Source organism: Lagenorhynchus albirostris, chromosome 3, assembly GCF_949774975.1.
Source record: "Lagenorhynchus albirostris chromosome 3, mLagAlb1.1, whole genome shotgun sequence".
In the NCBI taxonomy this organism is placed as follows: domain Eukaryota; kingdom Metazoa; phylum Chordata; class Mammalia; order Artiodactyla; family Delphinidae; genus Lagenorhynchus; species Lagenorhynchus albirostris.
The window spans coordinates 104,855,747-104,879,407 of record NC_083097.1 but is presented as its reverse complement, the minus strand read 5'-3'; the positions used below and the strand labels follow the sequence as shown (position 1 = coordinate 104,879,407).

Here is a 23,661-nt window from a genome sequence, read left to right as displayed (position 1 = left end):
GACCTAATGAAACTTAAAAGTTTTGTGTACAAAGGAAACCATAAAAAAGACGAAAAGACAACCCCCAGAATGGGAGAAAATATTTGCAAACGAAGAAACTGACTAAGGATTAATCTCCAAAATATACAAGCAGCTCAATAATAAAAAAAAAAACAACCCAACCAAAAAATGGGTGGAAGACCTAAATAGACATTTCTCCAAAGAAGACATACAGATTGCCAACAAACACATGAAAAGATGCTCAACATCACTAATCATTAGAGAAATGCAGATCAAAACCGCAATGAGGTATCACCTCACACCCGTCAGAATGTCCATCATCAAACAAATCTACAAACAATAAATGCTGGGAGGGTGTGGAGAAAAGGGAACCCTCTTGCATTGTTGGTGGTAACGTAAATTGATACAGCCACTATGCAGAACAGTATGGAGTTCCTTAAAAAACTAAAAATAGAACTACCATATGACCCAGCAATCCCACTACTGGGCATATACCCTGAGAAAACCATAATTCAAAAAGAGCAATGCACCACAATGTTCACTGCAGCACTATTTACAATAGCCAGGACATGGAAACATGTCCATCGACAGATGAATGGATAAAGAAGATATGGCACATATATACAATGGAATATTACTCTGCCATAAAAGGAACGAAACTGAGTTATTTGTAGTGAGGTGGATGAACCTAGAGTCTGTCATACAGATTGAAGTAAGTCAGAAACAGAAAAACTAATACTGTATGCTAACATGTATATATGGAATCTATAAAAAAAAATAGTTATGATGAACCTAGGGACAGGACAGGAATAAAGACACAGATGTAGAGAATGGACTTAAGGACATGGGGAGGGGGAAAGGTAAGCTGGGGCGAAGTGAGAGAGTGGCATGGACATATATACACTACCAAATGTAAAATAGATAGCTAGTGGGAAGCAGCCGCATAGCACAGGGAGATCAGCTCCGTGCTTTGTGTCCACCTAGAGGGGTAGGATTGGGAGGGTGGGAGGGAGACGCAAGAGGGAGGAGATATGGGGATACATGTGTATGTATAGCTGATTCACTTTGTATACAGCAGAAACTAACACACCATTGTAAAGCAATTATACTCCAATAAAGATGTTAGAGATAAATCGTAGAGATGAACAAACATCCACAAACAGCTAAACAATGAAAAAGAAGACTTGACAGAAATCTGCCAAACCAGGCTATCAGCTGTACAATGAAGCCATTATCAAAAAAGAAAAGTGTGGTTTGCACTGAAATAACAAATAGGCCAAAGCAACGATACAGAATGCTCAGAATCAGACCCAGTACTATTCAGAGTAAGATCCAGAGTTTGACGTGATTTCCAATTCAGGTAGCACCACAAATTAACTGGGAAATAATTAATTATTTGGAGTCAAAATTTGGAAAATTGATTCACTACATGTAGAAAAATAAAGTAATTCTTGGACCAAAAGCGATCACAAGTACATTAAAGAACCAAAGGTGAAAGACAAAACTATGAAATTAACAGGAGGAAATATAGGAGAATATCTACATAACCTAGCAGTGAAGAAGGACTTTTTAAACAAAATCCCAAAGACACAAACCATAATGAGAAAAATTTATGAATCTGATTAAAGCAAAATTAAGAATCTCTAGTCAATGAACAAAATGATAAGAGTTAATGGACAGGAGATTGGGAGAAGATATTTACAAAGTATAAAACTAACCAGGGACCAATATCCAGAGCATACACAGAAATTTTGCAAAGCAACTAGAAAAAGATAGGAACTTCAAAAACTTTATACATATAGACAAAAGATATGACCAAGTAATTTACAGGAAAGGAAACCAAAATGCTAAGGAGTATATAAAGAGGTAGCCTAATTGGTATCAGAGAAATGCAAATTAAACCAAACCGATGTCAATTCTTCACAACTTAATCCATCAATTCAATGAAATTTCAGTAAAAATCCCAGGAAGTTATTTTGTGGATGCTGACAAACTAATCCAACATTTAAATGAAGAGATAAAAGATCCAGAATAGCCAACACTATATTGAACAAGAACCAAGTCAGAATACCACCTAACATCAAAATTTACTATAAATCTACAATAATCAAGACAGTGCAGTACTGGCAAAGGAACAGACATATAGATCAATGAAACAAAATAGACTCCAGGAATAGACGTACATAAATGTAGTCAACTGATCTTTGACAAAGAAGAAAAGGTAGTCTTTTTTTAATTGAATAAATTTGACATGTAACATTAGTAAGGTATACAGTGCATTGCTTTGACACATTTGTATATCATAATATGATTTCAGACGTAGCAATATTTATCACATTATACAATTATTGTATAATATTCAACAAATGCTGCTAGAGCAACTAGATATCCATATACAAATAAATGAACCTAGACACAGAACTTATACCCTTTACAAAAATTAACTCAAAATGGTTCATAGACCAATATATAAAATACAAAACCATAAAACTCTTAGAACGTAACATAGAAGAAAATCTAAATGTCCTTGGGTTTCATGATGACTTTTTACATATAACACCAAAGGCATGATCCATGAAAGAAATAATTGATAAGCTGGATTTCATTAAAATTAAAAACTTCCGCTTTGCAGAAGTCAAGAGAATAAGAAGACAAGCCACAGACTGAGAGAATGTTTTTATGTGCAAAAGATACATCTAATAAAGGACTGTTATCCAAAATACACAGAAAACTCCTAAAACTCAACAATAAAAAAAGTAAAAACCCGATTAAAAATTGGACAAATGACCTAAAGAGACACCAAAGAAGATACACAGATGGCAAATAAGCATATGAAAAGATGCCCAACATCATATGTCATTAGGGAAATCCAAATTAAGACACTACACACCTATTAGGATGGTAGAAATCCAGAACACTGACAATACCAAATGCTGGTGAGGATGTGGAGCAGCAGGAATTCTTATTACTGGTGGGAATGCAGAATGCTACAGCTATTTTGGAAGACAGTATTGTGGTTTCTTACAAAACTAAACATACTCTTACCTACAATCCAACAATGGCACTTATTATTATTTACACAAATGAGTTGGAAATTTACACAAAAACCTGCACACAGATATTTGTAGTAGCTTTATTCATAATTGCCATCAAGTAAAAGCTGAAAGGGCTTCCCTGGTGGCGCAGTGGTTGAGTCCGCCTGCCGATGCAGGGGACACGGGTTCGTGCCCCAGTCTGGGAAGATCCCACATGCCACGGAGTGGCTGGGCCCGTAAGCCATGGCCACTGAGCCTGCACGTCCAGAGCCTGTGCTCCGCAACGAGAGAGGCCACAGCAGTGAGAGGTCTGCGTACCGCAAAAAAAGAAAAAACAAAAAAAACCTGAAAGACTTCAGCACCACCAAACCAGCTCTATGAGAAATGTTAAAGGGATTTCTCTAAGTAAAAAAGAGAAGGCCACAACTAAAAACATGAAAATTACAAAAGGAAAAAGCTCATTGGTAAAGGCAAGTATACAGTGAAGGTAGTAAATCAACCACATACAAAATGAGTGGGAAGGTTAAAAGACACAAGTAGTAAAATTATGTATATCCACAATAAGCAGTTAAGGGATTCACAAAACAATTAGACACAACTGTCATAACTTGGAGGTAATTAAGACATCCTTCAGTAGGTTAATGGATAAGTAAAATGTGGTATATCCAGACAATGAAGTATTATTCAGCACTAAAAAGAAGTAATTAAGTTATGGAATGATATGGAGAAATCTTAAATGATATTACTAAGTTAAAGAAGCCAATCAGAAAAGGCTATATCCTATGTGATTCCAACTATATAACATTCTGGAGAAGGCAAAACTACAGAGACAGGGAACATCAGTGATTACCAAAGGTTAGGAAGGAGAGAGGGATGAATCAGGGGAGCACAGAGGATTTTTAGGGCAGTGAACCTATTCTGTATGATACTATAAAGGTGGACACATGTCCTTATACTTTTGTCAAAATCTATAGACTGTGCAACACCAAGAGTGAATCCTAGTGTAAACTTTGGACTTGGGGCGATTATATGTCAGTGTAGGCTCATCAATTAAAACATATACAGGGGGCTTCCCTGGTGGCGCAGTGGTTAAGAATCTGCCTGCCAGTGCAGGGGACACGGGTTCGAGCCCTGGTCTGGGAAGATCCCACATGCCGCGTAGCAACTAAGCCCGTGCGCCACAACTACTGAGCCAGCGCTCTAGAGCCCACGAGCCACAACTACTGAGCCTGAGTGCCACACCTACTGAAGCCTGCACGCCTAGAGCCCGAGCTCTGCAACACGAGAAAAATGAGAATGAGAAGCCTGCGCACCACAACGAAAAGTAGCCCCCGCTCACCGCAACTAGAGAAAGCCCGCACACAGCAACAAAGACCCAACGCAGCCAAAAACAAATAAATTAATTAATTAAAAGCAAAAAAAACAAAAAAAACTTATGTACCACTCTCGTGCAGGATGTTGATAGTGGAGGAAGCTGGGTGGGGGCAAGTATACACCCTATTTTCCATTCAACTTTGCTGTGAACTTAAAACTGCTCTAAAAAATAAAGTTCATTTAAAAGACAAAAAACAAAATGAGGCATCACTTTGCTCCAGTAATGTGGGCAGATGCTGGAGAGCTGGGTAACATCAAGTGTTGGGGAGGGAGGGATATCACGCCCTACTGGTGGGTATGTGGATGGGTGCACACTCCACGGCACAACCTGGCAAAGCTCAAGTGCCATTTGTCAGCTAATGTGTGCACATTTCTAGAACCTGTTCCTGAGTACCTACCACAAAGGCAGTCTCACACACATCCGTAAGGGGACTTACAAGAGAATATACATTTCAATACTGTTTGTTGGAGGCTATCTGGGTGCTCATTACCTGGAATGAGGGAAGGGAAGACAAATAGGTCAAATATGGTGACTGTAGCAGTTAGAATGCCACAGACTTGAAAAATACATGGCAACATGTATAATATTAAAAATAGTGAAAAAAGATATAGAATGAGCTGTAGAACATAGGACCACTAAAAGTGAATTTTAAATATATGGACCCCAGTGAATGCATACAAATAAAAGGATCCATATTAAAGACATCAGAATAGTTTCCTATGTGGGAAGAAGGAAACAGGAGTAAGGAATCTGCATAAAAGTTTTAAAAAGTTAAAACAAAAAAACAAACTACATTAAACAGAAGCTTTGTGTGGACCAATGGTAATGATATGGCATAAACTAAGAAGTGTGGTTAATTTAAACCTTTGCACCCGAGCTCCAACTAAAGCTAGAGATGGATAGATTAGAGAGAGAATGATAGACAATAGAGAGATAGATGATAGATAGATAGGTAGATAAAAGAATGCATTCTCTCTCCCATTATGGCCATTGAAATATCATCACTACCGCTGCCACCCCAGAGAGTTCCATTCTCAACCCATTTGACCTTAGTCTTACATGTAACTTTGAAGCTCTTTATACAAAAACAGTTAATAAGGTCTTTTATTTCAGGATGTAAATACTGTCCATCTAAACTTCTACCCTCATCTCAGTAAGTCCTCTCGTATTTTCTACACCTTGTGCTGCAATTTCTGATGTCTCCCCTGCTTGCTACAACCTGATATGAATCATACACTTGGGAGAATAGAGAAAGGGTCTCCTTACCTAGAGGGAGAGAGAGCATCGTGGAGGGAAAGAACAGCATGTGCAAATGTGTCGTGGCATATAGGGCACGTTTGGAGAAGCGCATTTAGATCACTGAGAAACCTGGTCTGACTGCAATTTAGAGTGAGCTCTAGGAGATGACTCTGCAGAGGGAAACAGGGTCAGATCAGTTTACAGATGATTTTAAGTGAGGCTGAGGAGTTTGAATTTGCACCTGAGGCAAATGCAGAGTCATTGAAGAATGTTAAGCCAAGAACCGAGTGACTTGATTGGATTTGTATTTAGAATGATCACTCTGACTGCAGTGTGGAGAAAAGGCGGGGGTGGGGGGTGGGCAGGAATGAGGGAGCCAGTTAGAAGGATGTGGCCATCCTCCAGGCTACAGCATTCATTAATTTAACAAAAGACCTTGGTAGTGAGGCAAGAGATAGATGGGCTCCAGGCTAGACATTTACAACTGGCCTCCCGTTCACACCTCCTGGGGAGAGAAGAAGATGAGCTCCAGGCCGGACATTCATTACCAGCCCCTGTTTACATTTCCTGAAGCAAGAGACAAATGGACTCCAGGACTACATATTTATGACCGGACTCCTGTCTATATTTCAAGATCTGCACCTCGATATAAAAATCAGCAGCAGGAATAGGGTAAATAACCGGACATTGGGCATTTTATGGCAGGGACACAGTGGGACTAAACCCTATTAAAGGATCAAGAGGTCACACACTTCCCATCCTTGGGGCAAGGGAGACACTACGCATGCGCAAAAGCCTTCACAGGGTCAAAATGGCAGGAGATGGCAGACCATAGTAAGTCCTGCTATCTCCTCCCAGAGGCCTTTGCGGTGGGATCCATCTTAACTTAGGGGTGCGTACGCACCCAGGGGAGGGTCCAGAAGCAAATTAGCCATAGGGTCAAAACAATGTGATTGGCCAAAAAGAAGAAAAAGACCCAGGAGACTGCCCCCTTATAAAGGACTTAAACTTCCCACAGGCGCAGCTCTCTCTCTCCGTTCGCCGGTGCGTCTTTCCGCGTGTACTTTGTTTTTCCAATAAACTTTTTACTTTTCTCTTTACCTTCTACCTCCTTGCCTGAATTCTTTCTTGGCAAGGAAGGTAAGAACTAGGGACCCAGGCCTTAGCTGCTGGCCCCTGTGGTCCAGTGTTTAGGACTCCCATTCCTGGAACTAAGATCTTGCTTCCTACTATTGCTTGCTGCAAGCTGCCACTTTCTGCTGCCTGCGTCCGAAATCAGTAGCCTGACTCTCTTAGTGGATTAGCCATCCAATTGTAAAGTCAGAAGACTAGATAAAATGGTTTCCACATGTCCCTCCCAGCTCTATGATTTTCAAATCCTGCTTATTTTATATTCAATCAAAGAAGGGAGTGAGGAAGAATAAGCAGAGAAATTGGCAAATTTGTGATCAATATGCAGAACTCACATTCAGCAGACAGGAGGCATTAAAGGCTATATATGATGCTGATTGCCTAGATAACTCTCTGTGATCAAGCACACTTTACAATTAATGATAAATTTTTTTGATTCAGGTGAGAATCAAACTTTTTAAAAGTTTTAGTGTTTGAAATTGTATGGGAAAACTCTTGAATTTAATGCTGAATATTCTAAATAGGGACAGAAATATTTTAACTTCACTAGAGTCACTTCTGTGTCCCCCATCCAAAATAAGATTGGATTTGATAGGAAAATCTAGGGCATTGCCATGACAATTACCAGGCTTAATCTTAGTTCCACTTAGGCTTTATATAACTCCAACCAGATAAAAAGCAGAGGGCAGTAAGTGGCAGAGATGGGTGCTCACCTCTGCCTCTCTTTATCAGAGTTCCGACTCCAACAGTAAAGAGACATGACATTAAACCACTTTTACTCAACCCTGGCTGCATGTTAGAATTACCTGAGGGTCTTTTACAAATTCCTTATGCCTAGGCCCCATTCCTAGAGTGTCTCACTTAATTGATCTGGAGCGAGAAGGCTTTTCAAGCTTCCCAGGCGATTTTCATGTGCAACCAGAGTTTAAAACCACTGCACCAGGTAATTATCACAGCAATTCTCAAGATGCCCCCCAGGGATGGGTGGAAGTTGGGAATGTCTTCCAAGTGGCCAGCTAACTGAATTCTTGCGTGTTTGGGTTATTTTATGGTTTGCCAAAAAAATAACAGAAATATCACATTAAAAATAAATCAGTTCTATCACTGGTGTCCCATCTAAAGGGTAGCAGTGTTTTCATAAATCTAGTTTGGTAGTTTTATATAGTTTTTTGGTTTTTGTTTTTTAATGGAGCAAGAGGAAGTAGGAGGAAAGGGAAGGAAGGGAGGAAATGCAGAGATCACTAAGAGGGTTCTCACACAAGAGTTTGAGAACCTCTGGGTTTAAGGAGCTGGGTCCAGCGTAAGGAAACAGCAGTTGTGCAGGACACCACCTGTTTCCCATCATACCCTTGGGGGAATTTTGAGCTCTGTCATAATTATAGTCTTCTACATTATAACATGAAATCGCTAGATTTTTTTTTTTTAAGGATCGTGGATCGTAGATCATAATACTACCAAGTGACCTAGCGAGTGCTCTCTTCTCTCCCTCTCTCTCTCTCTCTCTCTCTCTCTCTCTCTCTGAAAAAAGCCCCAAATCAATAGAGGGCTCTTATCGCATCTTTAAAGTTTCACAAATAGGTCTTAGGAATCATCCAGCATCCTGTGGTTTCCATAGCTGGACAACTCTTAGATCTTATCAGCCTACTGAACTGTTCCTTTTTCAGAAACATGTACCATCCAAAATGTTTCTGTTATCCTTGCTTTTAACTGTTGTGAGTGAATCAAAGCAGCTACATTTGATATGAAGTCATCATTTCCTTCAAGATTTAACTCATCTTTCTGGGCCTGAAATACTGAACAAGCAATACCTTGGCCTCATCCAAATCCTATGAATGTATTTTTCACCCAACAAATTCTATTTCAGTAAGAGACCCATTTTACTGAATAACAACATTGATGAGTAAGTGAGAATATACATACCTCATCTTGTGATGGAAGCCCAGTATCTTGCTCTTGATCATGTTCTGTATATGAACTACGGATAGTTCGAAATGTAGCCAGTTCCTTTCTATTTCCACACTGCTATAGACTGAATATTTGTGTTCCTCTCAAATTCATATGTTGAAACCTAATTCTCAGTGTGGTAGTATTTGGAGGTGGGGCCTTTGAGAGGTGGAGTCCTCATGAAGGGAATTAGTGACTTTATATCTATGAACCAGAAGTAGGTCCTCACCAGAAACTGAATCTGCCAGGACCTTGATCTTGGACTTTCCAGCCTCCAGAACTGTGGGAAATAAATTTCTGTTGTTTATAAGCCACTCAATTTATGGGATTCTGTTAGAGCAGCCTGAACTGACTAAGACACCATTTATCAACCCAGAGCCTCTCTTTTTCTTTCCAAGGAGACTGGGTCTACATTGATGTAATGAAAGTTCCTCCCCAGGGTTCCTCTGGGACCCTTCACAATAACTGTGCATCCCTTCAGAGTGATGTTGACATTTTCTGGGATATCAACAGTCCAATTGCTTAGGATGGTCTTCATTCTCACAGTAGATGTGGCAAAGAGCTCAAGGTTTTTTGAAATTGATAGAGGTAGGGGTTTTATTTACAGTATTCTTTCTTTTCTATCATTGTAAAATAGTACTATTATTATATAAAAATAATTATGTATTAGTTTTCTAGCACTGTCATAGCATCGTACCACAAACTAGGTGGCTTAGAACAACCGAAATTTATTGTACACGGTTCTGGAGGTCAGAAATCTGAAATTAAGGTGTCAGGCAGGGCCCTGTTCCCCCTGAAACCTGTAGGGGAATCCCTCCTCGCCTCTCCCTAGCTTCTGGTGGTTTGCTACCAATCTTTGGTGTTCCTTGGTTTGCAGCCACATAACTCCAATGTCTTCATTGTCACATGGTGTTCTCACTACTTGCCACTGCTTTCACAAGACCATCTTTTTTTAATTTATTTTTTGGCTGTGTTGGGTCTTCGTTGCGATGCGCGGGCTTGTCATTGCAGTGGCGGAGCACGGGCTCTAGGCATGGAGGTTTCAGTAGTTGTGGCCCATGGGCTCAGTAGTTGTGGCTCGTGGGCTCTAGAGCGCAGGCTCAGTAGTTGTGGTGCACGGACTTAGTTGCCCTGTGGCATGTGGGATCTTCCTGGACCAGGGATCGAACCTGTGTCCCCTGCATTGGCAGGCGGATTCTTAACCACTGTACCACCAGGGAAGTCCCAAGACCATCTTCTTATAAGGACACCAGTCATGACTTTATCTTAACTAATTACATCTGCAACGACCCTATTTCCAAATACCCTCACGTTCTGAGATATTAGGGGTTAGGACTTAACATATCTTTCTGGGGGACACAATTCAACCTATTACAATATTCAACCAGATTATTTAGAGTTTTTTTAATGTAAAAATCTGAATCTTTAAAGAAATCAATACATTAACCTCTGCATGCCAAGATAATTTTTGAAGAAGCTGTTTCATTTCTGGTGCTCTTCACAAAAGGCCTAAAGGTGAAGTGAATCTCTGCAATGAAAAGAGAGATCCTTGACGAAATGAATATGCCCTTGGGACTATTCCTCTATAATTTATCTTCTTTTTTTTCAATTAAAGCAAAAGAGAAAAATGGAAGGAAACTTCTCTCCTGGTTATTTTTTACCAAATTTTAGTTGGGAGCTTACCTTAAAACCTTGAGTTGTGTTGGAGAGGAGAATGTTTTTAGGGAATATGCAGTTTCCATCTTTATTACTGTGAAACATGAGAATCTAAAAAGACTGAGGAAAAAAGCCACTCTAATTTTTGAAAGCTATTTTTTTTTTCTGTTTACAGTGCTTATGACAACTTGAATCAGAAAGATTTGATGATATAAAATGTCATTCCTCAAGATTTTTTATTGGTAAAATGACCCACATTTTTTTCTATGCTATTGAATGAAATTTTATCCTTCAACGTATTGAACGAAAAAGAGTATCCCTATCAAGGATCTAATGTCGTGAAACCAAAGAGGAAAAGTTCATATTTCTTCTTTCATATGAGCTTAGAGTAAAAATACTTATGAGTAAAGAGAGAGATATAAATAGGTAGGTGGGTAAATAGCAAAACACTAAATAGTACTTTACTTTTCCGGTACTGCTGTGACAGAGTAAAGCACTATCCACACAAGCCAAGAAGATAGAGTATTGGAGTCCTCACTTCAAAGAACACATGGGGATGGGGATAGAATGGGCATGGGGATAGAATGTCTTGATGCACACTGCCCCAGCCCTAGGTGAGTGTGGTCAGGCCCATGCCTTGCAGTGACAGGTCCAACTCAAACTGCTATAAGAAAAGACAAAAAGTCTTGTAACTAATTAAACATGACTGGACAAAGTGGCTCAGCAATGTTCCCAGGATTCAGCTCTCTCACACCTTCTTTTCCCTCTGCTTTCTTTTGTGTTGGCTTGGCTCTTTACATGGAGACACTTGGCAGGCTGACTCAGCTTCAAGTCCAACAGAAAGGAAACACATTTCTGTAGTTCCCAGTGGGATCCCCAAAACTGGAATACTTGACCATCGTGAACTGTGGCCAATAGGATGAAAGTCCTTATTAGACAGCCTGAGGTCAGTGGCTACTCCAAAGTGAGGAGATTGGATCAGCATTACGTGAACTCCAAAGGCTATGTGGGGGAAAGACTGTGCTCTACACACAATCAAGAGCTGCTCCTTGGGGCTCAGAGACTGGGTGAGCAAAACAACCAATGTCCATTTCACATGAGGATAAAGAATCCAGAAGAAGAAGAGGTCTATTTGGGGAAATGAACTGGACCTTAAGCCTCCTTTTCCAAAGTGGTGATAGACACACAATTAAGTTTTACTTTTTCTGTGGTCCATCAGAAGTAGCATATCAAATGGTAACTACTCTAATGCTACAACATGGATGAACCTCAAAAACATTACACAGTTGACCCTCACGGAGTCAAAACTCCATGTATAACTTTAAAGTCAGTCCTCTGTATCCACGTTTCCACATATGGGGATTCAACCAACTTCAGGTTGTACAGTACATACTTACGGAAAAAAATATGTGCATAAGTGGACCGGGCCAGTTCAACCCATGCTGCTCAAGAGTCAAATGTACTAAATAAAACAAGCCAGACACAAAAGGTCACATATTATATGATTCCATTTATATGAATATCCTGAAAAATACATCCACAGATTCAGAAATCAGATTGGTGGTCATTAGGCATTAGCTTGAGAGGGGAATGGAGACTGAGCACTTAATGGGCACTGGGTTTTCTTTTGGGGTGATGAGACTATTTTGGAATTTGATATAGGTAATGGTCCCATGACACTGTGAATGTACTAAATGCCACTGAATTGTGTACTTTAAAATGGTTAATTTTATGTTATGTGAATTTCTCTTCAATTAAAAAAGAAGATCCCGGGCTTCCCTGGTGGCGCAGTGGGTGAGAGTCCGCCTGCCGATGCAGGGGACATGGGTTCCCGCCCCGGTCCAGGAAGATCCCACATGCTGCGGTGCGGCTGGGCCCGTGAGCCTGCGCTGAGCCTGCGCGTCCGGAGCCTGTGCTCCGCAACGGGAAGAGGCCACAACAGTAAGAGGCCCGTGTACCGCAAAAAAAAAAAAAAAAAAAAAAAAGATCCCTAGTCACTGTGCAAAACTTAATCTGGGTAGAATCCCTGATCTTTTCTTTCTTTCCACCTCTCTATCACTTAAGTGCTGTTGCCATCTAAAACATTTGATCTACACTCGAGAAGCAGCCTCATTGTCCTCGCTTCTCATCTAAAGCCAGTCACCCAGAAGCCTCCTGGCCATAAAATTTTAGGTGGTTTTATAGGAATTGGCCTCTGATCACTCACTCACTCCCCATTCACCATCCCTGCCCCCAACAAATAGGCAGCTGGTGTGCTTTGGCTTAGGGCATATTCTATTCCTTCATTTTCTGCCTTCTGCTGAGGTGGTACTGTTTTCAGTGCATAAGAATTTAGCTAACACTGCATTGATAAGTTCCAGTTTCACATTTTTTTAATTCCAGGAGAGTCTCAACATATATAGGCCCATAGCAACCTTTCCAGAAATGCTCCCAGCAGAGTCCAGTCATTTGAAGGATGCCTCTGCTGGGTTTTGCTAAAGGCTTTATTTCTGCCCAATGTCATGTCAAATTTTTTTTTTTTTTTTTTTTTTTTTTTTTTTTGCAGTACACGGGCCTCTCGCTGCTGTGGCCTCTCCCGTTGCGGAGCACAGGCTCCGGACGCGCAGGCTCAGCAGCCATGGCTCACGGGCCCAGCCGCTCCGCGGCATGTGGGATCTTCCCGGACCAGGGCACGAACCCGTGTCCCCTGCATCGGCAGGCGGACTCTCAACCACTGCGCCACCAGCGAAGTCCTCATGTCAAATTTTTAGACTGAAGTTTCTAAGCTCTGCACAGTTACCAGAAAATTGGTTAGAAACCACAAGGAGTCAAGGAGTTTTAGGAATATTGTGCGAATTTTTATCTGAATCCTGCCTGTGAAACTTCAACAGTTCAAACAAAGACAAGAGTAATTGTTTAAGACATATTTTACAGAGAAAAACAAATTGGTATAGTGGGTATGAATCTCAGTGAATAAGTTCAGGGGTGCCAGAAATAAACTTTTCTTCTATAGTAAAACTTAATTTCTATTTAGAAGGCCTGAATCCCCCTGCCCGTCCTAGACAGCAGGAAGTTCTCTTGTTAGTTGGAGACCCTGACCCTCACCCTGGGGTTGTGTCTGAATTCCAGAGGTCAATGTCAAGCCAAGTTTTGGCAATGGAAGCATCTGGTCCTTGGTTGCAGTCCATGCATGCATAGCTGGGACATCCCCGACTCTGTCTCTTACTTCCATGCCACAAATGTGGACATTGTTACTATTCTGTGATTCTCTGCTGGGTTCGGCCATGGAAACCTACAGAAACCTACAGAGCTGTCCATACCCTGTAGACCTGGACTCTGTGCAGACACTACCTCTCTGTGGCCTTTCAAACTCCTCAGGACTCTTACAGTTACAGGGCCCTTTTTGCCTCAGATTCCTCCTTTTTTACCGTCTCCTTGGGACTCTGCTCAGGAAGAAGATGCAGAGACCCTCCTTCTGGAATTCACCAAACTCTTCTCACATCAACTTCCCTCTATCTCTCCCCACATATATCCCCAGCCTAGAATAATCTTCTAGTAGGGAGCCCAGAACTGCCTAGAGGCTTGAAAGGGGGCAAGGGCAAGGAGGGGGAAAATCAATGTATGTTTCAAAAAAATATATATATATTGTTTGCTTTGTTGCTTTGAGGATTGTAGACAAAAATACCATAATTTTGCATGCCACTCCCCTCCCCAAATAGTGGATAAAATCCTAGACAAAAGAATGTACCTAATTTCAAGACATTTACCTGATTCTTTCCTCTGACCCAAGGTGGAGCACTGGCCTCCTCCTAGCCATCTCCTGTGTTAGCTTCCCTGTTTGTAGGGCCTACCCTATCAAGGAGATGCATTACCACATAGGACACCTGCATACTTATGTACCCGAGCCTCAACAAGGTTGTGAAAGGAAGCATGTCCTACCTTGGAAAACACTCAAAATAATGGCTTATGATTCTTAAATAACTGTAAGACAATCTTGACACTCATCTTAATTTAAGGAGAAGAATTTGGTCCAGCAAACATTTATGCTCACACAGATGCCATGGTGCTCAATTCTCTGTATCATAATTTTGATAAGTGCCATGTACTAATACCAAATGCGTTTGTATATTGGAGGAAAGTGGGCACAGTGTTTGCTCCTCAACTGGATATTAAGCTCCCAGAGGGCTTGGACCATGTTTTACATTCCATTTTTTATCCCATAACTGTTTTATTCTGTGTGCACAAGATGGTGCTCTGTTTATAGAAGATGCATCAAGAAATTCCTGCTAAAGAGGATGGATGAGTGAATACCATACACTATTAAAGCTACAATGATCTTGAAAATTCACCTAGCCTTTTCTGAAGCCTTCAGGCAGGTCACAGTCAAGCCAACTCAAATAAATGAGAACTTTTTTCTTTTCATCCTCCAGCAAAAACTTTTAAATCCATTTTCATAAAATAGTATTAACATGGCATTCAACAACTCTATCTAAAACTTCCTCACCATATCTAACGTGAATGTGACAGAGGGAAAACACAGGACTGGAGACAAAGCGGTCTGGAGTGGGGCTGGCTCTGCGGCTCACAGAGCCTCGTCCTTGGCTGCATCATTTACCCTCTAGGGATTGTACATGCTTCATCTGTAAAATCATAGGGGTTGGGCTTCCCTGGTGGCGCAGTGGTTGAGAATCTGCCTGCTAATGCAGGGGACACGGGTTCGAGCCCTGGTCTGGGAATATCCCACATGCCGCGGAGCAACTGGGCCTGTGAGCCACAACTACTGAGCCTGCGCGTCTGGAGCCTGTGCTCCGCAACAAGAGAGGCCGCGATAGTGAGAGGCCCACGCGCCGCGATGAAGAGTGGCCCCTGCTTGCCACAACTAGAGAAAGCCCTCGCACAGAAACGAAGACCCAACACAGCCATAAATAATAAATAAGTAAATAAAAATTAATAAAAAAATCATAGGGGTTGATGAGAGGATCTGTAGGCTCACTTACAACTTTGAAATTCTATAAATCTTTATCACGTATGTGCCAGGATATGAATAGTGAGGTTCTTTTAATAAGGCAACTTAACCATGTGGTATTTCTTCCCTTGCTTTGCTGCTTTAAAGAGATAGAATACATACATTTTCTCTTATCCTCCTGGGAGGACCTGAAGAATAATAGCCCCACCTGCCACCCCAGGATAGGAGAATTCGATTTGGGGCTGCTAGTGATTCCAGGGTCCATTTTCGAGGGGACCAAAAGTCCATTTTTAAAGAACAAGGGAAAAGATGTTCATAATGAGGGAGTACCTCTGATAGAAACTCAAGGAAAGAGGGGGGATTTCCTCCAGACTAAAAAGAAATCAGGGATATTGGGTAGGGGCCGTGTAGGAAGGGGCTGTTGAAGGAGTCTGTGAACCTCTCCTGAGGAAGTTGCCCAAGAATTTAAAGATAACTATGAGTTCACAGAAGCTAGTGGGAGCCAAGTCATTACCACAACTGCCCAGCCTTCAGTTAGACATGAACCTCCCTTACCTGCCCTCCTCTGTTGGTCCTCCTGGTGGTTGGCTAAAGAGAAGTACACTTTGTGGGCACCCAGCACCTCATGACCAAGCACCCATGGTGCCAAATGCTCTGTTCAGCCTGGCCCCAAATGCCCCGCTCAGACATTCCCTACACAAGGCACCAGGTCACAAGAAAGCCAGGACATCTAGTGGGAGGGAGGTAAAGAAACTGGGACCTCCTGAGCCCGGCACTGGGGTCTGTGGGACCTCCACAGCAGCAGATCCAGGTTTTGTGGAGCCCAAAACATATACAACTGGGGCACCCTTTTTGAGAAAAGGAATACAACATTACACATACAAAATTAGGTAAGAATGTTAATATTTATCTAGACTGAGATGAGCATAACAAATTACAAATTTTTTAAAGCTCACAAAACCCGAAAACACCACAAAGTCCAGGAAAATAACAAAATATGTTTTACTCCTTAATTACCTGACCCACCTCTATTGTAACTGTTTTCTACATTAATTGGTTGAATCGTATTTGATCGTCTCTTCATAAGGATGATGTTATAACACTTTTTATAGGGAAAATAGAAAGATAAATCAGTCTTTTTCGTATGGTTGGTGAAAATATGTTTTTGACAGCTGGGATGCAGGAAACATGAGTTCACAAATAGACATTGTGGCCATTTTGTAGTCGTACTGTTGGTTTATGCCAACAAGTACAGAAATCCTGATAGGTTCTAAGTTGTGCAATCCCCATCAAAAAAGAAAAAGACCGTGTGGTGTGTTTATAATTGCATATAATGCATTATAAAAAAATTTCTATAGGCAAGAATGTCCATTTTAACTAGGTATCAATGAGAACCTCATCCTCCACTTAAAATTTTACACATCACTTATAGCCCAAAAAAGTGAAAGCAGGGTCTCTAAGAGATATTTGTACACCCATGTTCATAGCAGCATTATTCACAATAGCCAAAAGGTAGAGGGACCTCAAGTGTCTATCAAAAGATGAACGGACAAAGAAAATGTGGTATATACATAAAACGGACTACTATTCAGCCTTAAATGGAAGGACATTCTGACACCTGCCACAACATGATCGATCTTGAAGACATTATGTTAAGTGAAATAAGCCAGTCCCAAGAGGACAAGTATTATATGATTCTACTTATATGAGGTACTTAGAGTAATCAAGTTCAGAGACAGAAAGAATGGTGGTTTCCTGGGAATGGTGGAAGGAGGGAGGTGGAGTTATTGTTTAATGGGTACAAAGTTTTAGTTTCACATGATGAAAAGAGTTTTGTGGATGGGTGGTGGTAATAGCAGCACAATGTGAATGTACTTAATGCCAGTGAACTGGACACTTAAAAATGGTTAACATGGTAAATTCTGTTTTGTCTAATTAACCACAATTTAAAAAAATAAAAAATTTTTATACATCAGATGATTAAAATAATTTTCCAGAGTAGTTTCTGGCTCTGTGCATTTCAAACATGGTTCTGCTCTACTGTTCTCATACTTCCAGCATTGGAAGCTGTAGTAGTACAAGTTCATATCACTGTGTGACCTCTGGCTCTGCACCTTCACGTCATGATGCCACTGTGGGCAGCAGGAGTATTTCTGGAAGCCATTCCTACTCCCGATGGCTAGGAATAACTTACTACACACAGAAGTGATTGTGACCCTCATAACTATGTCCCACTGAATGCAAACTAAAGGCATCCTTATCTCAACTTCCTCTTATTTGGATCCCAGAGATGCCTCATTTGTTCCTCCACCATCCAACACAAGGGGAAATGTAACACAAGGGAAGTCGAACTGGAAAGAAACAGTGATCTGAACTGCATGCAAATGAGGGGCCACGAAGGGTGAGCTTCACTGGCTTCTCAGTAAATCCACCCCTGAATTCCCATTTCACTTAAAATCCTTTCTAGATTGGTATCATTCCCACTTGCTTTGTTCTTACATGATATGTGAACTGCCAGGTCAAAATTCTTTGCACCGTAATCCTTTTGAATAGACATTTTATATCACTTTTTATAATCTCTTCAAATCTACCTAGTCTTTTTAACTTGTCTTTGCAGGTATTGCTTTTCAAATAGTTTATCATGCCTGCATCTGGGTGATCTATCAGAGATTGTGAACTACTTGAAAACAAGAAATAGCTCTATCATGAAACTCAGTAGAATACTACAGGTAGCCACATGCTTGATAAATGTATTTAGACAAGGTAATGCATTTGTGTGTGTGTGTGTGTGTGTGTGTGTGTGTGTGTGTGTGTGTGTGTGTGTAGGAGGGTCTTCTCTGAAAGGTTACCAAATTGTCTTTATCCACCTTTGGTTGTGGAATCCAAAGGTAAACACAGAACTCTGCCCAGGGTTTTTAAATTTTACTTTATTTGTGTGTGTGTGTGTGTGTGTGTGTGTGTGTGTGTGTTTACTACAAAATCTACGTTCATCTGCATCAGATAGGAATTAAGTTCAACTGTGAGTAGCAGAGACCTGAAAAAAAGAGGTTTAACTAATATTTATTTCTTTCTTATGTAATGGAAATCCAAAGGTGAGCAGTCCAGGGCTGGTGTGGGAACTCCCTTTTGTCACCAGGAACCCAGGCTCCCTTCAACTCTCTGTTCTGATGGTGCTATCCCTTATCCTCATGCTTACAAGATGACTGCTAGAGCACTAGCCCTTTATAGGTCATCCTATCTGCATTCCTAGGAGAAAGAAAACTAAAGGAGGTGGGAAGGCAAAAAAAAAAATGTTCTTAGGGTCCTATCACTTTTCTAAGAAATGTTCTTGGAAGTTCTGCTACGTAACTTCTGCCTATATCTTATTGGCCACCCCTAGCTGTAAGGAGTGAGATGGGGAGAAATTTAGAAACATGTTCTTTTGCTGAATATGTGTCTACTCAAAATGAAAACTGGGATTCTAATGCCACAGAGAAGGATGGATATTGGATGGATATCCAATGGATGGCTGGATGCATGAATATGGGTAAATTACCACTAGCTCTGCCATAAATCCTCAGGCTGCCCTAATCCGAAGCAAACTGAAGAGAAGCATGGGCTGCTCCTTGCCTTTCCTCTCCACCTCTCACCCCCACTTAGGAAGCAATACCCTCCTACTTAAGAGAAAAAAACAGAAACTCATTCACATTTAGGGGATAATGATGAGAACTTTTAAATGTTGCTTGCCCCAAGAATTTGTTTTAGCAAGAAGCAAAGCCTTGAATTAGAGAAATAGAATCATCATCATACATATTCAGGTTTCAATAAGTAAGATATGGATGACTGAGTTTGGGAAAGAGTAACTGCGTTTGGATTCTCTTTTCTCTAAAAATCAGATCACACAAGACGATGTTCCTATTTTAACTTCAGGGTATCTCTGAGTACTAATGATAAATGCGTCGCCTACCATGAGTCCTAATGTTTTATTTTTTATTTGCCCATAGCTCATCATTCCCTTGATCATAACTATGTAGTATATACATATTTTCTCCCTGAAATGGGTGAAAGTTTTTTAACTCTAATACTAATTGGGCTCTAGTGCTATGGTTTTTATTGGATATTTATCATTTAAACAGCAGTCAAGGCAGGGGGTCGGGGGAGCGCCGTGGCAAAGCGCTTTTCATTTTGTGTTTGGTTATCGCTAGCAGGCCCACTTCAGCACACACTTAGGCAATACGTGAGAGATGGTGGGAGACCAACTCTACGATTCCACCAAGTCTGTCAAGTGGGCATTAAGCAGAAAATGAGGTTTAGTTTCTCATGCTGCAGTAAAACATATGCTTTAAAAAGGAATACAATTGCCTTTGAGTTACTGTTGCTTTATTTTGAGTACTATGGGGTCTTCAAGCAAATATTTCTGCAAACAGCTTTCAGAAAGGATTGTGATAGCTGGCATTTGTAGAGCATGTTCTGGTTTATAAAGCATTTTCACATCTATTGTCAGTGCCCAACTTTGCCCTGCTCTCAGCTGCTAGCAAATGGGATCTCAGTTTCACGGCTTTGAGATGGCCTCTGGGATGTAGCTTTTGATTTCCTTTGCCTCTAGAATGGATACCAGTGGTTTTAACAATGGCCTAAATCAGAGGTTCCAGAAGCAAGAGCAAACTGACCATTTCTTGATTTTTTTTTCTACCCCTAGATAATGCTATGCCCTTTGAAGCAAATTGTTCCCTACCAGGCAGTTGTTCCCCAGTCAGTGAGGGGACGATGATTACAAAGGAGAGGGATGTTGGAGGGTCAGGATAATTCCTTTTCACCCCGTTTTATGCTTTCTGCTGTTCTCATTCCAAGGTGGCCTGACTCAAGACCAGTGTAGGCTGACAAATACACCAATGTTTCTTTGGACCATCAATAAGTCAATCACTGAACCTCCGAGTTGACAGAAAACATAAAAGATCTGAAGACCAACCAGCCAGATCTGTATTAGCCACCTTGGAAAGGGACAATTTTCATCTCTTAGAAGAAGCAATAGAATCAGGAGTGGGAGTTCCCAAGGGAAACAAGCAAACAGGGTCACAGATAACAAGGCTTTATTCCATCCCACATTCTATCCCAGCTTCTGAATATTTAAACTCTCTGGCTATAAAAATGCTTAAGCATCTCTCCCATCTTAAATATATATTCAAGTATCTCCCATCTCAAAAAAAAAAGTCCATTAGATTCTAGTGACTGAAGCTAATGCTAATAAATGGAGCTAATTGGATGATTTTCTCATGCAAAAATATCCACCCAGGGTTCCACACTCAGCACTACTTCCTCACCTCTCATCCAGTGCTCAGCCTATTGAAACCTGGCTTGTTCTCATCACTACTCTCATCCTCATCTCCAATTACTTCCTGTCAACAAATCCAATGCCCATTTTTCAGTCTTCTCATTGCAAGATGGCAGCATTTGGTGTGTTGACATGTTTTACTCTTTTGGTTGTTATGACACTGGACTCTCCCAACCTCCTCAGACCTCCCTATGGCTTGTTCCGACACCTTCCCAAGCGCCCTTCCTGGGATCCCACCCTCCATTTCTTTCTCTCCACACTTACCTGAGTTAGCTCATTCATTCCCTTGCTTTCAATTACTACCTATATGCTGATACTTCTTTAATCTGCACCTACTACCCACATGACTCCTCCAGCCTCAGACTCAGATATGATTTTTCTAAAAGAACGCCTCCAATGAGTTGCCCTAAGACTAAACGTATCAAATCCCTTTAAACCATTGTCCTCTCTACCCCCTTTTCATATGATGGTCCTGCCATCCTCACATTCACCCGAGCTTCCTCTTTACTCTTCACTGGCCCTACATCTAATTTTCCACATGTATCTTGACCCATCTCTTCTTTCTATTCCTGCTGTTATAGCTTTAGTTCATAACTCTGTCACCTGTTGCTTGAACAACTGCCACATCTCCTAACTGATATGCACACTTGCACATTCTCCTGCCAGAGTGGTTTGTTTGAGATGAAAATCTAAGCAACAGAAAAAATCCAAGAGCCTTACTGAGGCACAGATTCTCAGAGTTTTAGTACCAACTGCCTTCTCCAACTTGATCCTCCAGCAAAATAGAGCTGCTGGGAGCACCCAGGACTCACTACAGTCTACGTTTATATGCTGGACCCTCTGCCTGCAAGGCCTTGTCTGCCTCTTTCTCCTTCCCTCTCTTCTTCATCTACTTAAATAGTACTCAGCTATAAAACTCATTGGCAGTAACCTCCCCAGTAAGCCACCCCTGACATCCAGGTGTAGGTTACTCGCCCTTCCTTGGTCCCCTGCATAGTTCTACCCCAGAACTTAACTCCTTTTTTAAAATTATCTATCCACACAGGTAAATTTACTACGTGATAAAGTTTCAGGGCTCTTGCTCACATAGACCCTTTCCAAGGCCTCTTCCTAAGTGTGTATTCATAACTTTGCATTCTTTTTCATAAAAAGGGTCCCCAAATTTTACATAAGCTTCACAAAATCAGGATCTGCCTCTTTGGGGGCCGACTTATCCTCTAGTTGGTGAATTCTGTACGAGCAGAGCCCGTCTTATTTATCTTTGTATCAACAGCACACATTGGGCATTTAGTAGTTAGTTGCTGAATGAATGAATGACCCAGAAATCCAAGGCAAGACTGAGAAGGGAGGGAGAGGCAAGCTGAAGCAAGACATGGAAGGTAAAGTTCAGAACAAGGAGCACCCTGGTCCCCTGAGAACAGCCAGGAGAGGACATTAGCCAGGACACCAGGGTCAGAGCAAGGCCATGAATCAGACCTCACACAGGGAGCAAGGGTCAGAAGCCAGGCAGACAAATACAGGCCTGGAATGCATAAACGCCGGTGAGCAGAGCAGAGCAGAAGGTCCAAGTCCAGAACAATGGGCAGGAAACAGAGGAGCAAGACAAGCTAGCAGGAAGACGGAAGCCAAACAGCAATGACAAGCAAGTACTTCTTACACAGGTCTTCTATGGTTCCACAGCTACAGAAGCCCTCCCAAAAGGGCAGCCCAGGGCAGGGGGCAGGAGTTCAGAGCATGCAGCCAAGTGATGGGGCATGAAGAGGACAGAGGGACCCAGCAGCTCTGGCACACAGATTCTGACTGCCAATGTTTTTCTCACTTGGATTGGTGTTCAGGGGATATCTATTTCCAACCCTGAGCATCTACTGAAGACAAAATGATGAAAATGCTGCTGAGTTCACAAAGCTCTCTTAAAATAACAAAAAAAAAAAAAAAAAAAAGGAATCAAAAATCTGTATCCATCCCATTTTTTTGAGTTATTTCTTTAAAGATTTGCTCTCAATGATGTGACAATGAATGGTTATGTTGTAGTATGAAATCAGGACAGCAGTTATGTAAAGGAGGTAAAAATGGCTTCATTAAAATGCATGGAAGGAGAAGCGATGGATTATAGTATGCATCACGCTAGAGATGAGCAGATTACTGAGCACCAGGCCCACAAGGGAGACAGATTAATGAAAAATAAAGGGGCTTCAGAAAAACAGCATGAAGCTGAACACTGATCTCCTGCTTATCAGAATATAAGCCCAAATGTGTGCGGAAAATCACTTCTTTTCATTTGGAATGTTCATTTGAAAGTTAATGTTATTTGCTTCTTTCTCTATTTCTCCATTTTATTTGTTTATCTTTTGGATAATTAAAGATAATTTTTAAAACTAGGAAACATCAACAGAGACGAATATCTACTGCAGGTTGCTCACTCTCAAAAAATGGCAAGGGGATAGTACAATTTTCTTAATAGTATGGATAATCACTGAAAATTATAAATTAAAAAATTGATCCAAGTGATCCATGATAAAGTCATGACTTTACTGTGTGTTTTGCCTGAAAAACTTCGTGGATGTTACCTTGAAGGGGAAATACCTTAAGGTATTGGGAGAAGAAGGGAGTTGGGAGTCAGATGACCCACGGTTCAAAAGGCAACAATAACATTTATATTGTGTGATTAGGACAAACCACCAAGTCTCTTTCAGCCTCAATTTTTGGCAGGAAAGAAAATGATACCTGCTTTATTTCACTCAGTGTTCTCAGTGTATCTCAAGGGATACATTATAAGAGAAAAATTGTAAAAAGCTGTACAATCATAAATTGTCAATTACATAAGCAAACTCCATTGGGTTTCAGCTGGATTTGGGTTGGAACATAATCACTCTAATGGATGAATAAGAAAGCATGCAGCAATCACCTGAAAATCACACCACTCTTTGTAATGTGGATACTGACAGTGAAAGACAGGTAGCAACTATTTTTAAGAATGGTATTAGTTTCTGATATTTACTTAATCATTTTAAAATTAGGCTTATAA

The 23,661-nt window shown here is 41.0% G+C and overlaps 1 protein-coding gene and 1 pseudogene across 1 annotated transcript in view; both read right to left on the bottom strand.

Moving 5' to 3' along the window:
- MEGF10 (multiple EGF like domains 10) overlaps positions 1-23,661 on the bottom strand; it is a 362,791-nt gene that overhangs the window by 272,209 nt on the left and 66,921 nt on the right. The window lies entirely within an intron of this gene.
- On the bottom strand, positions 8,422-9,262 carry LOC132518371 (large ribosomal subunit protein uL6-like; annotated as a pseudogene).